Raw genomic sequence first — 23,807 nt, forward strand, 5'->3', positions numbered from 1 at the left:
AGAAGTGGCTGATGGAATATAGTGTTGGGAAGTGTACGGTCACACTCTTTGGTGGAAAAAATGAAAGGGTTGACTATTTACTATTTGGAGAGAAAATACAAAAAAAAACTGAGGTGCAAAGGGACTTGGGAGTCCTTGAGCAGGATTCCCGAAAGGATAATTTTCAGGTTGGGCCCGTGGTGATGTTAGCGTTCATTGCAAGCGAACTGGAATTTGAATATTGAGACTTTATAAAGCATTGATGAGACCTCACTAGGAGAATTGAGAGCAGTTTTGGGCTTCTTATCTTAGAAAGGATGGGCTGAAACTGGAGAGGGTTCAAAGGAAGTTCACGACGATGATTCCCGGATCGAATGGCTCGTCGTATGAAAAGTGTTTGATGGCTCTGGGCCTGTACTCACTGGAGTTTAGAAGAACGAGGAGCGACCAAATTGAAACCTGTCAAATGGCGGAAGGCCTTGATGGAGTGGGTGTGCAGAAGTTGTTTCCTAATTTTAAGATCAGAGGACACAGGCTCAGAATAGAGGAACATGACTTTAGAATGGAGTTTAGAAGGATTTTCTTTAACTAGAAAGGGGTGAATCTGTGGAATTCCTTGCTATGGGCTGCTGTGGAGGTCAGGTCTTTATGTATATTTAAGACAGAGGTTGATAGATTCTTGATTGGTCAGGGCATGAAGGGAAACAGGGAGAAGGCAGGAGATTGGGGCTGAGAGGGAAAATGGATCAACCATGACAACATGGTGGAGGGGAATTGATGGGCCAAAATGGCCTTAATCTGCTCCTACACCTTATCGACTTAAATAAGGATTGCAAAAAGAGAGGAAAAAGTAATGAGGGAGTGTTCATGAGTTCAATGTCCATTCAGAACTCGGATATCAAAAGGGAAGAAGCTGTTCCTGAATCACTGAGTGTGTGTCTTCAGGCCCCTGTACCTCCTCCCTGATGGCAGAGGGGAAGAAGCTGTTCCTGAATCGTTGAGTGTGTGTCTTCAGGTTCCTGTACCTCCTCCCTGATGGCAGACGGGAAGAAGCTGTTCCTGAATCGTTGAGTGTGTGTGTTCAGGCTCCTGTACCTCCTCCCTGATGGCAGAGGGGAAGAAGCTGTTCCTGAATCATTGAGTGTGTGTCTTCAGGCTCCTGTACCTCCTCCCTGATGGCAGAGGGGAAGAAGCTGTTCCTGAATCGTTGAGTGTGTGTCTTCAGGCTCCTGTACCTCCTCCCTGATGGCAGAGGGGAAGAAGCTGTTCCTGAATCGTTGAGTGTGTGTCTTCAGGCTCCTGTACCTCCTCCCTGATGGCAGAGGGGAAGAAGCTGTTCCTGAATCGCTGAGTGTGTGTCTTCAGGCTTCTGTGCCTCGTCCTCGAGGGTAACATTGAGAAGAGGGCACATCCTGAGTGAGGAGGGCTCTCAGAGATAGACTCCGCCTGCCTGCTTGAGGCATCACCTTTTGAAGATGTCCTGGATGCTGGGGAGGCTATTGCCCATTGTGGTGATATCACATGCACTGAGCATGTGTGGATTGCCAGAATGTTCCAGTACGTGGCTGGGGTTAAGGTGCGGTTGTTTGTTACTGTGAATAAAGTTCTCTAACTCTTCCAGATAATGATTCTTCACTGTTAACCTATAGTACATTTAAACAGATATAACATAAAATGGTGTCAGAAGTGGTTCTGAAAGAATAATATGGGAGAATCAGGAATCGAAGATAATCGAAAAAAAGTTCGAACTGTAAACGGTAAAATGGAATGTTTACAACCCCCACCAAAACTTCAGCTGACCGGCAATGTAGCTGAGAATTGGAGGATATTCAAACAACAGTTTGAACTGTACTTATCGGCAACCGATTATAAAGAAAAATCGGGAAAAAACAAAGCAGTGTCTGTGCTCCATGTCATCGGGAATGACGCAGTAGAGGTATTCAATAGTCTTGTCTTTGAAGATGACGATAATTTCAACTTAAGGTGCATAATGGACAGTTTTGAAGTATTTTGTATACCTAAGTGTTATTTAACGTATGAGCAGTTTAAATTCTTCACATGTGCGCAGGGAGCTGCCAAAACAACTGATCAGTATGTTACTGAGTTAAGAAAGTGTAGTAGGACAAGCGAGTTTGGATTGCTCACGGACTCTCTCATTAAAGATGGAATTGTTTGTGGCATTCGAGATAACGCTCTGAGAGAAAGGCTTTTGAGAGAGCGAGATTTAAATTTTGGAAAAGCTGTGGCACTTTGCAAAGCTTCCGAGTCCACGACTTTGCAGGCTGAAGAGATTTTTGTCGAAAACTGCAGTGTAAGTACTGTAAAAGAGCACGAATATATCAAGAAATATAATAATATGTCGACAAAACCAACAGAGAGCGAGACGGCATTGGAAAGGAAAAAGTCACGTGATCGCTGTGCGTGGGAACATCGTCAAAATCGGTGTCCAGCATATGGCAAAATTTGCAGTGGCTGCGGTAAGGTTAATCATTTTTTTACTTTGTTGTAAAAGTAGAAAGAAGGAAAATAAAATGAAACAAATAGATGCTGTGCTTGAAGTTGAACGTGAGGAATTTTATATAGAAGTGCTTTGTGAAAATAACCAAAGTAAGAGTGACTGGACTATTCCATTGCAAGTGAATCAAAACAATATTCTGTTTAAACTGGATACTGGAGCACAAGTAAATGTTGTTGCAGAATCCGAGTTTAATGCATTAAAGCCAAGACTGAAGTTACATCAGACAAATATAAAGGTGACTGGGTATTCAGATGCAGACATTCCAGTTCAAGGAACATGTATGGCAAAGGTATCACACAAAAATATTGTGCACACGCTTTTTCATCTGTGGTCGTGCCAAAAAAATGTACAGTCAATTCTGGGCTAATTTGCCTGTGGAAAAACTTTATTTGGTGAACAGAGTTTTAGTCCTGGACAGCGACAAAGAGTCAGAATACAGTACATACAACAAGCTGGAGGAACTCAGCAGGTCGGGCAGCATCCGTGGAAACGAGCTGACAAGTGTTTCGGGTTGAAATGTTGATTGCTCTTTCCCACAGATGCCGCCCGACCTGCTGAGTTCCTCCAGCTTGTCCTATGTGTTGCTTTGACCCCAGCATCTGCAGTGTACTTTGTGTTTACGAGTCAGAATACAGTGACTTGATGAGAGGGTATGAAGCTCTGTTTTAAAGGGCCTGGTTTGTTCCAGGAGAGCACTCGATTAAAACTGACAACACAGTGCCACCCATGATACACCCATGCCTTTTGCATTACGTCATCAACTGAAAACAGAATGGAAAGGCTCGGACTCATAAAATATTGATGAACCGACTGCAGGGGTCAATGGCTTGCCATTTTTGTTAAGAAAAGTGGAAAACTGAGCATTTGCTTAGATCCAAGAGACTTGAACAGGGCCATTAATAGAGAGCATTCCAAATTGCCCAGTCATGAAGAAATTATGCCACAGTTCGCTAATGCAAATTATTTTAGTGAATTAGATGCATCCTCCGGATTCTGGCAACTCAAATTCGATGAACCGAGTTCAGAATTGTGTGCCTTTGCCAGATACTGTTTTCTTCGGCTTCCCCTTGGAATTGCAACAGCTCCTGAAGTGTACCATAAAACTATTCACCTGTTGTACGGGCACATTGAGGCCGTAGGTAGAGGTGTACAAGACGATGAGAGGCACTGATCGGAGGGGGAGGGGGGGATAGTCAGAGGCTTTTCCCCCAGGGCTGAAATGGTTGCCACAAGAGGACGCAGGCGTAAGATGCTGGGGAGTAGGTACAGAGGAGATGTCAGGGGTAAGTTTTTTACTCAGAGAGTGGTGAGTGAGTGAAATGGGCTGCTGGCGACGGTGGCGGAGGCGGATACGATAGGCTTTTAGATAGGAGCTCAGTGAAACAGAGGACCTGTATTGTGCTGTAGGTTTTCTACATTTCCTCCATGGTTGATAATATTATCTGGGGTGGCCTGCAAGAGGCCAGGCTGAGACACGACTTTGAGGCAACGCACAAGGCAAGCCTGAAGCCGAATAAAGACAAATGTCAGCTCCCAATGACTGAACTTATATCTGTGGGTGATACCATCGGCAAAGAGGGTCCTGATCCACCGTTTAAAAACACCCATGCTGGTGCTGACTGAATTCACAACTTTCTGCAGCCTTTTCCGATTCTGTACAGCGCCCCCCCCCCACCTCAACAGACAGTGATATATACTGTATAAGTTTAAAAAAATTAAACAACGTAACATTATTGGCGCTTCATACGCGACGAGCCCCGTCCTTCGCACTAAGAAGATCCCAGTTTATATTGGGAAAGTTAGAGTACCCCATGACGACAATCCTGTTATCTTTTACACATTTTCTTAATCTGATTCCCTGTCTGTTCTCCGGTGTCCAGGTGGCTATTGGGGGAGGGGGTGTCGGTGGTCGGATCCCATCAGTGAGACTTCACCCTTCCCGTTCCTGAGTCCCACCCAAATTCCCGACCCCCTCCATCACGCCGGGCACCCTCTTACTTCAGGCATCGCCGTTTCGGGGTGTCCCGGTTGCCGCCACGACTCGGCGGGCCCGACCCAGGAGGTTCAGGCCGCTGACCGCAAGTGTCCTGGGCTCCGCAGTCGGTGGCCCGACGATCCCGGAGCGACTGAACGAGAGAGGGAGAGGGAGAGGGAGAGAGAGGGAGGGAGGGAGAGAGGGAGGGAGAGAGAGAGAGAGAGAGAGAGAGAGAGAGAGAGAGAGAGAGAGATGAGCTGATGCTGTCCATCCTCCCATTGTCTTCTGAAGTCCCTGTTATCCTCACTGATATTGAAACACCTCACTGATATTGAAACACCTCACTGATATGGAAACACCTCATTGATATTGAAACACCTCACTGATATCGAAACACCTCATTGATATCGAAACACCTCATTGATATCGAAACACCTCACAGATATCGAAACACCTCACAGATATCGAAACACCTCATTGATATCGAAACACCTCACAGATATCGAAACACCTCATTGATATCGAAACACCTCATTGATATCGAAACACCTCACTTATATCGAAACAGCTCATTGATATCGAAACACCTCATTGATATCGAAACACCTCATTGATATCGAAACACCTCACTGATATTGAAACACCTCACTGATATCGAAACACCTCATTGATATCGAAACACCTCATTGATATTGAAACACCTCACTGATATCGAAACACCTCATTGATATCGAAACACCTCACTGATATCGAAACACCTCATTGATATCGAAACACCTTACTGATATCGAAACACCTCACTGATATCGAAACACCTCACTGATATCGAAACACCTCATTGATATCGAAATACCTCAATGATATTGAAACACCTCATTGATATTGAAACACCTCACTGATATCGAAACACCTCATTGATATCGAAACACCTCACTGATATCGAAACACCTCATTGATATCGAAACACCTCACTGATATTGAAACACCTCACTGATATTGAAACACCTCACTGATATTGAAATACCACACTGATATCGAAACAACTCATTGATATTGAAACACCTCACTGATATTGAAACAACTCACTGATATCGAAACACCTCACTGATATCGAAACACCTCATTGATATCGAAACACCTCACTGATATCGAAACACCTCACTGATATCGAAACACCTCACTGATATCGAAACACCTCACTGATATTGAAACTCCTCATTGATATTGAAACACCTCACTGATATGGAAACACCTCATTGATATCGAAACAACTCATTGATATCGAAACACCTCACTGATATCGAAACACCTCATTGATATTGAAACACCTCACTGATATCGAAACACCTCACTGATATTGAAACACCTCACTGATATCGAAACACCTCACTGATATTGAAACACCTCACTGATATCGAAACACCTCACTGATATCGAAACACCTCACTGATATCGAAACACCTCATTGATATCGAAACATCTCATTGATATCGAAACACCTCACTGATATCGAAACACCTCACTGATATCGAAACACCTCACTGATATTGAAACTCCTCATTGATATTGAAACACCTCACAGATATGGAAACACCTCATTGATATCGAAACAACTCATTGATATTGAAACACCTCACTGATATCGAAACACCTCATTGATATTGAAACACCTCACTGATATCGAAACACCTCACTGATATCGAAACACCTCACTGATATCGAAACACCTCACTGATATTGAAACACCTCACTGATATCGAAACACCTCATTGATATTGAAACACCTCATGAATATCGAAACACCTCACTGACATTGAAACACCTCACTGATATCGAAACACCTCACTGATATCGAAACACCTCACTGATATCGAAACACCTCACTGATATTGAAACACCTCACTGATATCGAAACACCTCATTGATATTGAAACACCTCATGAATATCGAAACACCTCACTGACATTTAAACACCTCACTGATATTGAAACACCTCACTGATATTGAAACACCTCACTGATATTGAAACACCTCACTGATATCGAAACACCTCACTGATATTGAAACACCTCACTGATATCGAAACACCTCACTGATACTGAAACACCTCACTGATATCGAAACACCTCACTGATATTGAAACACCTCAATCATATCGTAACACCTCATTGATATTGAAACACCTCACAGATATTGAAACACCTCACTGATATCGAAACACCTCACTGACATTGAAACACCTCACTCATATCGAAACACCTTACTGATATTGAAACACCTCACTCATATCGAAACACCTCATTGATATCGAAAGACCTCACTCATATAGAAACACATTGATATCGAAACACCTCACTGATATCGAAACACCTCATTGATATTGAAACACCTCACTGATATCGAAACACCTCACTCATATCGAAACACCTCATTGATATCGAAACACCTCACTGATATCGAAACACCTCACTGATATTGAAACACCTCACTGATATCGAAACACCTCACTCATATCGAATCACCTCATTGATATCGAAACACCTCACTGATATCGAAACATCTCATTGATATTGAAACACCACATTGATATCGAAACACCTCACTGATATTGACAAACATCACTGATATTGAAACACCTCACTGATATCGAAACACCTCACTGATATTGAAACACCTCACTGATATCGAAACAACTCACTGATATCGAAACACCTCATTGATATTGAAACACCTCACTGATATCGAAACACCTCACTGATATTGAAACACCTCACTGATATGGAAACACCTCACTGATATGGAAACACCTCATTGATATTGAAACAACTCATTGATATCGAAACACCTCACTGATATCGAAACACCTCATTGATATTGAAACACCTCACTGATATCGAAACACCTCACTGATATCGAAACACCTCACTGATATCGAAACACCTCACTGATATTGAAACACCTCACTGATATCGAAACACCTCATTGATATTGAAACACCTCATTGATATCGAAACACCTCACTGACATTTAAACACCTCACTGATATTGAAACACCTCACTGATATTGAAACACCACACTGATATCGAAGCAACTCATTGATATTGAAACACCTCATTGATATTGAAACACCTCACTGATATCGAAACAACTCACTTATATCGAAACAGCTCATTGATATCGAAACACCTCATTGATATCGAAACACCTCATTGATATCGAAACACCTCACTGATATTGAAACACCTCACTGATATCGAAACACCTCATTGATATCGAAACACCTCATTGATATTGAAACACCTCACTGATATCGAAACATCTCACTGATATCGAAACACCTCATTGATATCGAAACACCTCACTGATATCGAAACACCTCACTGATATCGAAACACCTCATTGATATCGAAACCTCATTGATATCGAAACATCTCACTGATATCGAAACATCTCACTGATATCGAAACACCTCATTGATATCGAAACACCTCACTGATATCGAAACACCTCATTGATATCGAAACACCTTACTGATATCGAAACACCTCACTGATATCGAAACACCTCACTGATATCGAAACACCTCATTGATATCGAAATACCTCACTGATATTGAAACACCTCATTGATATTGAAACACCTCACTGATATCGAAACACCTCATTGATATCGAAACACCTCACTGATATCGAAACACCTCATTGATATCGAAACACCTCACTGATATTGAAACACCTCACTGATATTGAAACACCTCACTGATATTGAAATACCACACTGATATCGAAACAACTCATTGATATTGAAACACCTCACTGATATTGAAACAACTCACTGATATCGAAACACCTCACTGATATTGAAACACCTCATTGATATCGAAACACCTCACTGATATCGAAACACCTCACTGATATCGAAACACCTCACTGATATTGAAACTCCTCATTGATATTGAAACACCTCACTGATATGGCAACACCTCATTGATATCGAAACAACTCATTGATATCGAAACACCTCACTGATATCGAAACACCTCATTGATATTGAAACACCTCACTGATATCGAAACACCTCACTGATATTGAAACACCTCACTGATATCGAAACACCTCACTGATATTGAAACACCTCACTGATATCGAAACACCTCACTGATATCGAAACACCTCACTGATATCGAAACACCTCATTGATATCGAAACATCTCATTGATATCGAAACACCTCACTGATATCGAAACACCTCACTGATATCGAAACACCTCACTGATATTGAAACTCCTCATTGATATTGAAACACCTCACAGATATGGAAACACCTCATTGATATCGAAACAACTCATTGATATTGAAACACCTCACTGATATCGAAACACCTCATTGATATTGAAACACCTCACTGATATCGAAACACCTCACTGATATCGAAACACCTCACTGATATCGAAACACCTCACTGATATTGAAACACCTCACTGATATCGAAACACCTCATTGATATTGAAACACCTCATTGATATCGAAACACCTCACTGACATTTAAACACCTCACTGATATTGAAACACCTCACTGATATTGAAACACCTCACTGATATTGAAACATCTCACTGATATCGAAACACCTCACTGATATTGAAACACCTCACTGATATCGAAACACCTCACTGATACTGAAACACCTCACTGATATCGAAACACCTCACTGACATTGAAACATCTCAATCATATCGTAACACCTCATTGATATTGAAACACCTCACAGATATTGAAACACCTCACTGATATCGAAACACCTCACTGACATTGAAACACCTCACTCATATCGAAACACCTTACTGATATTGAAACACCTCACTCATATCGAAACACCTCATTGATATCGAAAGACCTCACTCATATAGAAACACATTGATATCGAAACACCTCACTGATATCGAAACACCTCATTGATATTGAAACACCTCACTGATATCGAAACACCTCACTCATATCGAAACACCTCATTGATATCGAAACACCTCACTGATATCGAAACACCTCACTGATATTGAAACACCTCACTGATATCGAAACACCTCACTCATATCGAATCACCTCATTGATATCGAAACACCTCACTGATATCGAAACATCTCATTGATATTGAAACACCACATTGATATCGAAACACCTCACTGATATTGACAAACATCACTGATATTGAAACACCTCACTGATATCGAAACACCTCACTGATATTGAAACACCTCACTGATATCGAAACAACTCACTGATAACGAAACACCTCATTGATATTGAAACACCTCACTGATATCGAAACACCTCACTGATATTGAAACACCTCACTGATATGGAAACACCTCACTGATATGGAAACACCTCATTGATATCGAAACAACTCATTGATATCGAAACACCTCACTGATATCGAAACACCTTATTGATATTGAAACACCTCACTGATATCGAAACACCTCACTGATATCGAAACACCCCACTGATATCGAAACACCTCACTGATATTGAAACACCTCACTGATATCGAAACACCTCATTGATATTGAAACACCTCACAGATATCGAAACACCTCACTGACATTTAAACACCTCACTGATATTGAAACACCTCACTGATATTGAAACACCACACTGATATCGAAGCAACTCATTGATATCGAAACACCTCATTGATATCGAAACACCTCACTGATATCGAAACACCTCATTGATATCGAAACACCTCATTGATATCGAAACATCTCACTGATATCGAAGCATCTCACTGATATCGAAACATCTCACTGATATCGAAACACCTCACTGATATCGAAACACCTCACTCATATCGAAACACCTCATTGATATCGAAACACCTCACTGATAACGAAATACCGCATTGATATTGAAACACCTCATTGATATCGAAACACCTCACTGATACTGAAACACCTCACTGATATCGAAACACCTCACTGACATTGAAACACCTCAATCATATCGAAACACCTCCTTGATATTGAAACACCTCACAGATATTGAAACACCTCATTGATATCGAAACACCTCACTGATATTGAAACACCTCACTCATATCGAAACACCTCACTGATATTGAAACACCTCACTGATATCGAAACAACTCACTGATATTGAAACACCTCATTGATATCGAAACACGACACTGATATCGAAACACCTCACTGATATCGAAACACCTCACTGATATCGAAACATCTCATTGATATCGAAACACCTCACTGATATCGAAACACCTCACTGATATCGAAACACCTCACTGATATCGAAACACCTCACTGATATCGAAACACCTCACTGATATTGAAACACATCACTGATATCGAAACACCTCACTGATATCGAAACACCTCACTGATATTGAAACACCTCACTGATATTGAAACACCTCACTGATATCGAAACACCTCACTGATATCGAAACACTTCATTGATATCGAAACTCCTCATTGATATTGAAACACCTCACTGATATTGAAACAACTCACTGATATTGAAACACCTCACTGATATTGAAACACCTCACTGATATCGAAACACCTCACTGATATAGGAACACCTCACTGATATCAAAACACCTCACTGATATCGAAACACCTCATTGATATCGAAACACCTCATTGATATCGAAACACCTCACTGATATCGAAACACCTCACTCATATGGAAACACCTCATTGATATTGAAACACCTCACTGATATCGAAACACCTCACTGATATCGAAACACCTCACTCATATCGAAACACCTCATTGATATCGAAACACCTCACTGATATTGAAACACCTGATTGATATCGAAACACCTCATTGATATCGAAACACCTCACTGACATTTAAACACCTCACTGATATTGAAACACCTCACTGATATTGAAACACCTCACTGATATTGAAATACCACACTGATATCGAAACAACTCATTGATACTGAAACACCTCACTGATATCGAAACAACTCACTGATATCGAAACACCTCACTGATATCGAAACACCTCATTGATATCGAAACACCTCACTGATATCGAAACACCTCACTGATATCGAAACACCTCACTGATATTGAAACTCCTCATTGATATTGAAACACCTCACTGATATGGAATCACCTCATTGATATCGAAACAACTCATTGATATCGAAACACCTCACTGATATCGAAACACCTCATTGATATTGAAACACCTCACTGATATCGAAACACCTCACTGATATTGAAACACCTCACTGATATCGAAACACCTCACTGATATTGAAACACCTCACTGATATCGAAACACCTCACTGATATCGAAACACCTCATTGATATCGAAACATCTCATTGATATCGAAACACCTCACTGATATCGAAACACCTCACTGATATCGAAACACCTCACTGATATTGAAACTCCTCATTGATATTGAAACACCTCACAGATATGGAAACACCTCATTGATATCGAAATAACTCATTGATATCGAAACACCTTACTGATAACGAAACACGTCATTGATATTGAAACACCTCACTGATATCGAAACACCTCACTGATATCGAAACACCTCACTGATATCGAAACACCTCACTGATATTGAAACTCCTCACTGATATCGAAACACCTCATTGATATTGAAACACCTCATTGATATCGAAACACCTCACTGACATTTAAACACCTCACTGATATTGAAACACCTCACTGATATTGAAACACCTCACTGATATTGAAACACCTCACTGATATCGAAACACCTCACTGATATTGAAACACCTCACTGATATCGAAACACCTCACTGATACTGAAACACCTCACTGATATCGAAACACATTCACTGACATTGAAACACCTCAATCATATCGAAACACCTCATTGATATTGAAACACCTCACAGATATTGAAACACCTCACTGATATCGAAACACCTCACTGACATTGAAACACCTCACTCATATCGAAACACCTTACTGATATTGAAACACCTCACTCATATCGAAACACCTCATTGATATCGAAAGACCTCACTCATATAGAAACACATTGATATCGAAACACCTCACTGATATCGAAACACCTCATTGATATTGAAACACCTCACTGATATCGAAACACCTCACTCATATCGAAACACCTCATTGATATCGAAACACCTCACTGATATCGAAACACCTCACTGATATTGAAACACCTCACTGATATCGAAACACCTCACTCATATCGAAACACCTCATTGATATCGAAACACCTCACTGATATCGAAACACCTCATTGATATCGAAACACCTCACTGATATGGAAACACCTCACTGATATGGAAACACCTCACTGATATCGAAACACCTCACTGATATCGAAACACCTCACTGATATCGAAACACCTCACTGATATCTAAACACCTCACAGATATCGAAACACCTCACAGATATCGAATCACCTCATTGATATCGAAACACCTCATTGATATCGAAACAGCTCATTGATATCGAAACACCTCATTGATATCGAAACATCTCACTGATATCGAAGCATCTCACTGATATCGAAACATCTCACTGATATCGAAACACCTCACTGATATCGAAACACCTCACTCATATCGAAACACCTCACTCATATCGAAACACCTCATTGATATCGAAACACCTCACTGATAACGAAACACCTCATTGATATTGAAACACCTCATTGATATCGAAACACCTCACTGATACTGAAACACCTCACTGATATCGAAACCCCTCACTGACATTGAAACACCTCAATCATATCGAAACACCTCATTGATATTGAAACACCTCACAGATATTGAAACACCTCATTGATATCGAAACACCTCACTGATATTGAAACACCTCACTCATATCGAAACACCTCACTGATATCGAAACACCTCACTGATATCGAAACAACTCACTGATATTGAAACACCTCATTGATATCGAAACACGACACTGATATCGAAACACCTCACTGATATCGAAACACCTCACTGATATCGAAACACCTCATTGATATCGAAACACCTCACTGATATCGAAACACCTCACTGATATCGAAACACCTCACTGATATCGAAACACCTCACTGATATTGAAACACATCACTGATATCGAAACACCTCACTGATATCGAAACACCTCACTGATATTGAAACACCTCACTGATATTGAAACACCTCACTGATATCGAAACACCTCACTGATATCGAAACACTTCATTGATATCGAAACTCCTCATTGATATTGAAACACCTCACTGATATTGAAACAACTCACTGATATTGAAACACCTCACTGATATTAAAACACCTCACTGATATCGAAAAACCTCACTGATATAGGAACACCTCACTGATATCAAAACACCTCACTGATATCGAAACACCTCATTGATATCGAAACACCTCATTGATATCGAAACACCTCACTGATATCGAAACACCTCACTCATATGGAAACACCTCATTGATATTGAAACACCTCACTGATATCGAAACACCTCACTGATATCGAAACACCTCACTCATATCGAAACACCTCATTGATATCGAAACACCTCACTGATATTGAAACACCTGATTGATATCGAAACACCTCATTGATATCGAAACACCTCACTGACATTTAAACACCTCACTGATATTGAAACACCTCACTGATATTGAAACACCTCACAGATATTGAAATACCACACTGATATCGAAACAACTCATTGATACTGAAACACCTCACTGATATCGAAACAACTCACTGATATCGAAACACCTCACTGATATCGAAACACCTCATTGATATCGAAACACCTCACTGATATCGAAACACCTCACTGATATCGAAACACCTCACTGATATTGAAACTCCTCATTGATATTGAAACACCTCACTGATATGGAAACACCTCATTGATATCGAAACAACTCATTGATATCGAAACACCTCACTGATATCGAAACACCTCATTGATATTGATACACCTCACTGATATCAAAACACCTCACTGATATTGAAACACCTCACTGATATCGAAACACCTCACTGATATTGAAACACCTCACTGATATCGAAACACCTCACTGATATCGAAACACCTCACTGATATCGAAACACCTCATTGATATCGAAACATCTCATTGATATCGAAACACCTCACTGATATCGAAACACCTCACTGATATCGAAACACCTCACTGATATTGAAACTCCTCATTGATATTGAAACACCTCACAGATATGGAAACACCTCATTGATATCGAAACAACTCATTGATATCGAAACACCTCACTGATATCGAAACACCTCATTGATATCGAAACACCTCATTGATATCGAAACACCTCACTGATATCGAAACATCTCACTGATATCAAAACACCTCGTTGATATCGAAATACCTCACTGATATCGAAAAACCTCACTGATATCGAAACAGCTCATTGATATTGAAACACCTCACTGATATCGAAACACCTCACTGATATCGAAACACCTCACTGATATTGAAACACCTCACTGATATCGAAACACCTCATTGATATCGAAACATCTCACTGATATCGCAACAGCTCATTGATATCGAAACAGCTCATTGATATCGAAACACCTCACTGATATCGAAACACCTCACTGATATTGAAACACCTCACTGATATCGAAACAACTCACTGATATCGAAACACCTCATTGATATCGAAACATCTCACTGATATCGAAACACCTCACTGATATCGAAACAGCTCATTGATATCGAAACAGCTCATTGATATCGAAACACCTCATTGATATCGAAAGACCTCACTGATATCGAAACACCTCATTGATATCGAAACACCTCACTGATATCGAAACACCTCACTGATATCGAAACACCTAACTGATATTGAAACACCTCACTGATATTGAAACACCTCACTGATATCGAAACACCTCACTGATACTGAAACACCTCACTGATATCGAAACACCTCACTGACATCGAAACACCTCAATCATATCGAAACACCTCATTGATATCGAAACACCTCACTGATATCGAAACACCTCACTGATATCGAAACACCTCACTGATATCGAAACACCTCACTCATATCGAAACACCTCACTGATATCGAAACACCTCACTGATATCGAAACACCTCACTGATATCGAAACACCTCACTGATATCGAAACACCTCACTCATATCGAAACACCTTACTGATATTGAAACACCTCACTCATATCGAAACACCTCATTGATATCGAAAGACCTCACTCATATAGAAACACATTGATATTGAAACACCTCACTGATATCGAAACACCTCACTGATATCGAAACACCTCACTGATATCGAAACACCTCATTGATATCGAAACACCTCACAGATATCGAAATACCTCATTGATATCGAAACACCTCACTGATATCGAAACACCTCATTGATATCGAAACACCTCATTGATATCGAAACACCTCACTGATATCGAAACATCTCACTGATATCAAAACACCTCGTTGATATCGAAATACCTCACTGATATCGAAAAACCTCACTGATATCGAAACAGCTCATTGATAGCGAAACACCTCACTGATATTGAAACACCTCACTGATATCGAAACACCTCATTGATATCGAAACATCTCACTGATATCGCAACAGCTCATTGATATCGAAACAGCTCATTGATATCGAAACACCTCACTGATATCGAAACACCTCACTGATATTGAAACACCTCACTGATATCGAAACAACTCACTGATATCGAAACACCTCATTGATATCGAAACATCTCACTGATATCGAAACACCTCACTGATATCGAAACAGCTCATTGATATCGAAACAGCTCATTGATATCGAAACACCTCATTGATATCGAAAGACCTCACTGATATCGAAACACCTCATTGATATCGAAACACCTCACTGATATCGAAACACCTCACTGATATCGAAACACCTAACTGATATTGAAACACCTCACTGATATTGAAACACCTCACTGATATCGAAACACCTCACTGATACTGAAACACCTCACTGATATCGAAACACCTCACTGACATCGAAACACCTCAATCATATCGAAACACCTCATTGATATCGAAACACCTCACTGATATCGAAACACCTCACTGATATCGAAACACCTCACTGATATCGAAACACCTCACTCATATCGAAACACCTCACTGATATCGAAACACCTCACTGATATCGAAACACCTCACTGATATCGAAACACCTCACTGATATCGAAACACCTCACTGATATCGAAACACCTCACTGATATCGGAACACGTCACTGATATCGAAACACCTCACTGATATCGAAACACCTCACTGATATCGAAACACCTCACTGATATCGAAACACTTCATTGATATCGAAACTCCTCATTGATATTGAAACACCTCACTGATATTGAAACAAATCACTGATATTGAAACACCTCACTGATATTGAAACACCTCACTGATATCGAAACACCTCACTCATATCGAAACACCTTACTGATATTGAAACACCTCACTCATATCGAAACACCTCATTGATATCGAAAGACCTCACTCATATAGAAACACATTGATATCGAAACACCTCACTGATATCGAAACACCTCATTGATATTGAAAGACCTCACTGATATCGAAACACCTCACTCATATCGAAACACCTCATTGATATTGAAACACCTCACTGATATCGAAACACCTCACTGATATTGAAACACCTCACTGATATCGAAACATCTCATTGATATTGAAACACCTCATTGATATCGAAACACCTAACTGATATTGACAAACATCACTGATATTGAAACACCTCACTGATATCGAAACACCTCACTGATATTGAAACACCTCACTGATATCGAAACAACTCACTGATATCGAAACACCTCATTGATATTGAAACACCTCACTGATATCGAAACACCTCACTGATATTGAAACACCTCACTGATATGGAAACACCTCACTGATATGGAAATACCTCATTGATATCGAAACAACTCATTGATATCGAAACACCTCACTGATATCGAAACACCTCATTGATATTGAAACACCTCACTGATATCGAAACACCTCATTGATATCGAAACACCTCACTGATATCGAAACACCTCACTGATGTCGAAACACCTCACTGATGTCGAAACACCTCACTGATATCGAAACACCTCACTCATATCGAAACACCTCATTGATATCGAAACACCTCACTCATATCGAAACACCTCATTGATATCGAAACACCTCACTCATATCGAAACACCTCATTGATATTGAAACACCGCACTGATATTGAAACACCTCACTCATATCGAAACACCTCATTGATATCGAAACACCTCACTGATATCGAAACACATCATTGATATCAAAACAGCTCACTGATATCGGAACACCTCACTGATATCGAAACACCTCACTGATATCGAAACACCTCATTGATATCGAAACACCTCACTGATATGGAAACACCTCACTGATATGGAAACACCTCACTGATATCGAAACACCTCACTGATATCGAAACACCTCACTGATATCGAAACACCTCACTGATATCTAAACACCTCACAGATATCGAAACACCTCACAGATATCGAAACACCTCACTCATATCGAAACACCTCATTGATATTGAAACACCTCACTGATATCGAAACACCTCACTGATATCGAAACACCTCACTGATATCGAAACACCTCACTGATATCGAAACACCTCATTGATATTGAACACCGCACTGATATTGAAACACCTCACTGATATCGAATCACCTCATTGATATCGAAACACCTCATTGATATCGAAACAGCTCATTGATATCGAAACACCTCATTGATATCGAAACATCTCACTGATATCGAAGCATCTCACTGATATCGAAACATCTCACTGATATCGAAACACCTCACTGATATCGAAACACCTCACTCATATCGAAACACCTCACTCATATCGAAACACCTCATTGATATCGAAACACCTCACTGATAACGAAACACCTCATTGATATTGAAACACCTCATTGATATCGAAACACCTCACTGATACTGAAACACCTCACTGATATCGAAACCCCTCACTGACATTGAAACACCTCAATCATATCGAAACACCTCATTGATATTGAAACACCTCACAGATATTGAAACACCTCATTGATATCGAAACACCTCACTGATATTGAAACACCTCACTCATATCGAAACACCTCACTGATATCGAAACACCTCACTGATATCGAAACAACTCACTGATATTGAAACACCTCATTGATATCGAAACACGACACTGATATCGAAACACCTCACTGATATCGAAACACCTCACTGATATCGAAACACCTCATTGATATCGAAACACCTCACTGATATCGAAACACCTCACTGATATCGAAACACCTCACTGATATCGAAACACCTCACTGATATTGAAACACATCACTGATATCGAAACACCTCACTGATATCGAAACACCTCACTGATATTGAAACACCTCACTGATATTGAAACACCTCACTGATATCGAAACACCTCACTGATATCGAAACACTTCATTGATATCGAAACTCCTCATTGATATTGAAACACCTCACTGATATTGAAACAACTCACTGATATTGAAACACCTCACTGATATTAAAACACCTCACTGATATCGAAACACCTCACTGATATAGGAACACCTCACTGATATCAAAACACCTCACTGATATCGAAACACCTCATTTATATCGAAACACCTCATTGATATCGAAACACCTCACTGATATCGAAACACCTCACTCATATGGAAACACCTCATTGATATTGAAACACCTCACTGATATCGAAACACCTCACTGATATCGAAACACCTCACTCATATCGAAACACCTCATTGATATCGAAACACCTCACTGATATTGAAACACCTGATTGATATCGAAACACCTCATTGATATCGAAACACCTCACTGACATTTAAACACCTCACTGATATTGAAACACCTCACTGATATTGAAACACCTCACAGATATTGAAATACCACACTGATATCGAAACAACTCATTGATACTGAAACACCTCACTGATATCGAAACAACTCACTGATATCGAAACACCTCACTGATATCGAAACACCTCATTGATATCGAAACACCTCACTGATATCGAAACACCTCACTGATATCGAAACACCTCACTGATATTGAAACTCCTCATTGATATTGAAACACCTCACTGATATGGAAACACCTCATTGATATCGAAACAACTCATTGATATCGAAACACCTCACTGATATCGAAACACCTCATTGATATTGATACACCTCACTGATATCAAAACACCTCACTGATATTGAAACACCTCACTGATATCGAAACACCTCACTGATATTGAAACACCTCACTGATATCGAAACACCTCACTGATATCGAAACACCTCACTGATATCGAAACACCTCATTGATATCGAAACATCTCATTGATATCGAAACACCTCACTGATATCGAAACACCTCACTGATATCGAAACACCTCACTGATATTGAAACTCCTCATTGATATTGAAACACCTCACAGATATGGAAACACCTCATTGATATCGAAACAACTCATTGATATCGAAACACCTCACTGATATCGAAACACCTCATTGATATCGAAACACCTCATTGATATCGAAACACCTCACTGATATCGAAACATCTCACTGATATCAAAACACCTCGTTGATATCGAAATACCTCACTGATATCGAAAAACCTCACTGATATCGAAACAGCTCATTGATAGCGAAACAGCTCATTGATATTGAAACACCTCACTGATATCGAAACACCTCACTGATATCGAAACACCTCACTGATATTGAAACACCTCACTGATATCGAAACACCTCATTGATATCGAAACATCTCACTGATATCGCAACAGCTCATTGATATCGAAACAGCTCATTGATATCGAAACACCTCACTGATATCGAAACACCTCACTGATATTGAAACACCTCACTGATATCGAAACAACTCACTGATATCGAAACACCTCATTGATATCGAAACATCTCACTGATATCGAAACACCTCACTGATATCGAAACAGCTCATTGATATCGAAACAGCTCATTGATATCGAAACACCTCATTGATATCGAAAGACCTCACTGATATCGAAACACCTCATTGATATCGAAACACCTCACTGATATCGAAACACCTCACTGATATCGAAACACCTAACTGATATTGAAACACCTCACTGATATTGAAACACCTCACTGATATCGAAACACCTCACTGATACTGAAACACCTCACTGATATCGAAACACCTCACTGACATCGAAACACCTCAATCATATCGAAACACCTCATTGATATCGAAACACCTCACTGATATCGAAACACCTCACTGATATCGAAACACCTCACTGATATCGAAACACCTCACTCATATCGAAACACCTCACTGATATCGAAACACCTCACTGATATCGAAACACCTCACTGATATCGAAACACCTCACTGATATCGAAACACCTCACTGATATCGAAACACCTCACTGATATCGGAACACCTCACTGATATCGAAACACCTCACTGATATCGAAACACCTCACTGATATCGAAACACCTCACTGATATCGAAACACTTCATTGATATCGAAACTCCTCATTGATATTGAAACACCTCACTGATATTGAAACAAATCACTGATATTGAAACACCTCACTGATATTGAAACACCTCACTGATATCGAAACACCTCACTCATATCGAAACACCTTACTGATATTGAAACACCTCACTCATATCGAAACACCTCATTGATATCGAAAGACCTCACTCATATAGAAACACATTGATATCGAAACACCTCACTGATATCGAAACACCTCATTGATATTGAAAGACCTCACTGATATCGAAACACCTCACTCATATCGAAACACCTCATTGATATCGAAACACCTCACTGATATCGAAACACCTCACTGATATTGAAACACCTCACTGATATCGAAACATCTCATTGATATTGAAACACCTCATTGATATCGAAACACCTAACTGATATTGACAAACATCACTGATATTGAAACACCTCACTGATATCGAAACACCTCACTGATATTGAAACACCTCACTGATATCGAAACAACTCACTGATATCGAAACACCTCATTGATATTGAAACACCTCACTGATATCGAAACACCTCACTGATATTGAAACACCTCACTGATATGGAAACACCTCACTGATATGGAAACACCTCATTGATATCGAAACAACTCATTGATATCGAAACACCTCACTGATATCGAAACACCTCATTGATATTGAAACACCTCACTGATATCGAAACACCTCATTGATATCGAAACACCTCACTGATATCGAAACACCTCACTGATGTCGAAACACCTCACTGATGTCGAAACACCTCACTGATATCGAAACACCTCACTCATATCGAAACACCTCATTGATATCGAAACACCTCACTCATATCGAAACACCTCATTGATATCGAAACACCTCACTCATATCGAAACACCTCATTGATATTGAAACACCGCACTGATATTGAAACACCTCACTCATATCGAAACACCTCATTGATATCGAAACACCTCACTGATATCGAAACACATCATTGATATCAAAACAGCTCACTGATATCGGAACACCTCACTGATATCGAAACACCTCACTGATATCGAAACACCTCATTGATATCGAAACACCTCACTGATATGGAAACACCTCACTGATATGGAAACACCTCACTGATATCGAAACACCTCACTGATATCGAAACACCTCACTGATATCGAAACACCTCACTGATATCTAAACACCTCACAGATATCGAAACACCTCACAGATATCGAATCACCTCATTGATATCGAAACACCTCATTGATATCGAAACAGCTCATTGATATCGAAACACCTCATTGATATCGAAACATCTCACTGATATCGAAGCATCTCACTGATATCGAAACATCTCACTGATATCGAAACACCTCACTGATATCGAAACACCTCACTCATATCGAAACACCTCACTCATATCGAAACACCTCATTGATATCGAAACACCTCACTGATAACGAAACACCTCATTGATATTGAAACACCTCATTGATATCGAAACACCTCACTGATACTGAAACACCTCACTGATATCGAAACCCCTCACTGACATTGAAACACCTCAATCATATCGAAACACCTCATTGATATTGAAACACCTCACAGATATTGAAACACCTCATTGATATCGAAACACCTCACTGATATTGAAACACCTCACTCATATCGAAACACCTCACTGATATCGAAACACCTCACTGATATCGAAACAACTCACTGATATTGAAACACCTCATTGATATCGAAACACGACACTGATATCGAAACACCTCACTGATATCGAAACACCTCACTGATATCGAAACACCTCATTGATATCGAAACACCTCACTGATATCGAAACACCTCACTGATATCGAAACACCTCACTGATATCGAAACACCTCACTGATATTGAAACACATCACTGATATCGAAACACCTCACTGATATCGAAACACCTCACTGATATTGAAACACCTCACTGATATTGAAACACCTCACTGATATCGAAACACCTCACTGATATCGAAACACTTCATTGATATCGAAACTCCTCATTGATATTGAAACACCTCACTGATATTGAAACAACTCACTGATATTGAAACACCTCACTGATATTAAAACACCTCACTGATATCGAAACACCTCACTGATATAGGAACACCTCACTGATATCAAAACACCTCACTGATATCGAAACACCTCATTGATATCGAAACACCTCATTGATATCGAAACACCTCACTGATATCGAAACACCTCACTCATATGGAAACACCTCATTGATATTGAAACACCTCACTGATATCGAAACACCTCACTGATATCGAAACACCTCACTCATATCGAAACACCTCATTGATATCGAAACACCTCACTGATATTGAAACACCTGATTGATATCGAAACACCTCATTGATATCGAAACACCTCACTGACATTTAAACACCTCACTGATATTGAAACACCTCACTGATATTGAAACACCTCACAGATATTGAAATACCACACTGATATCGAAACAACTCATTGATACTGAAACACCTCACTGATATCGAAACAACTCACTGATATCGAAACACCTCACTGATATCGAAACATCTCATTGATATCGAAACACCTCACTGATATCGAAACACCTCACTGATATCGAA

Source organism: Hypanus sabinus, assembly GCF_030144855.1.
Source record: "Hypanus sabinus isolate sHypSab1 chromosome X1 unlocalized genomic scaffold, sHypSab1.hap1 SUPER_X1_unloc_3, whole genome shotgun sequence".
Classification (NCBI taxonomy): Eukaryota; Metazoa; Chordata; class Chondrichthyes; order Myliobatiformes; family Dasyatidae; genus Hypanus; species Hypanus sabinus.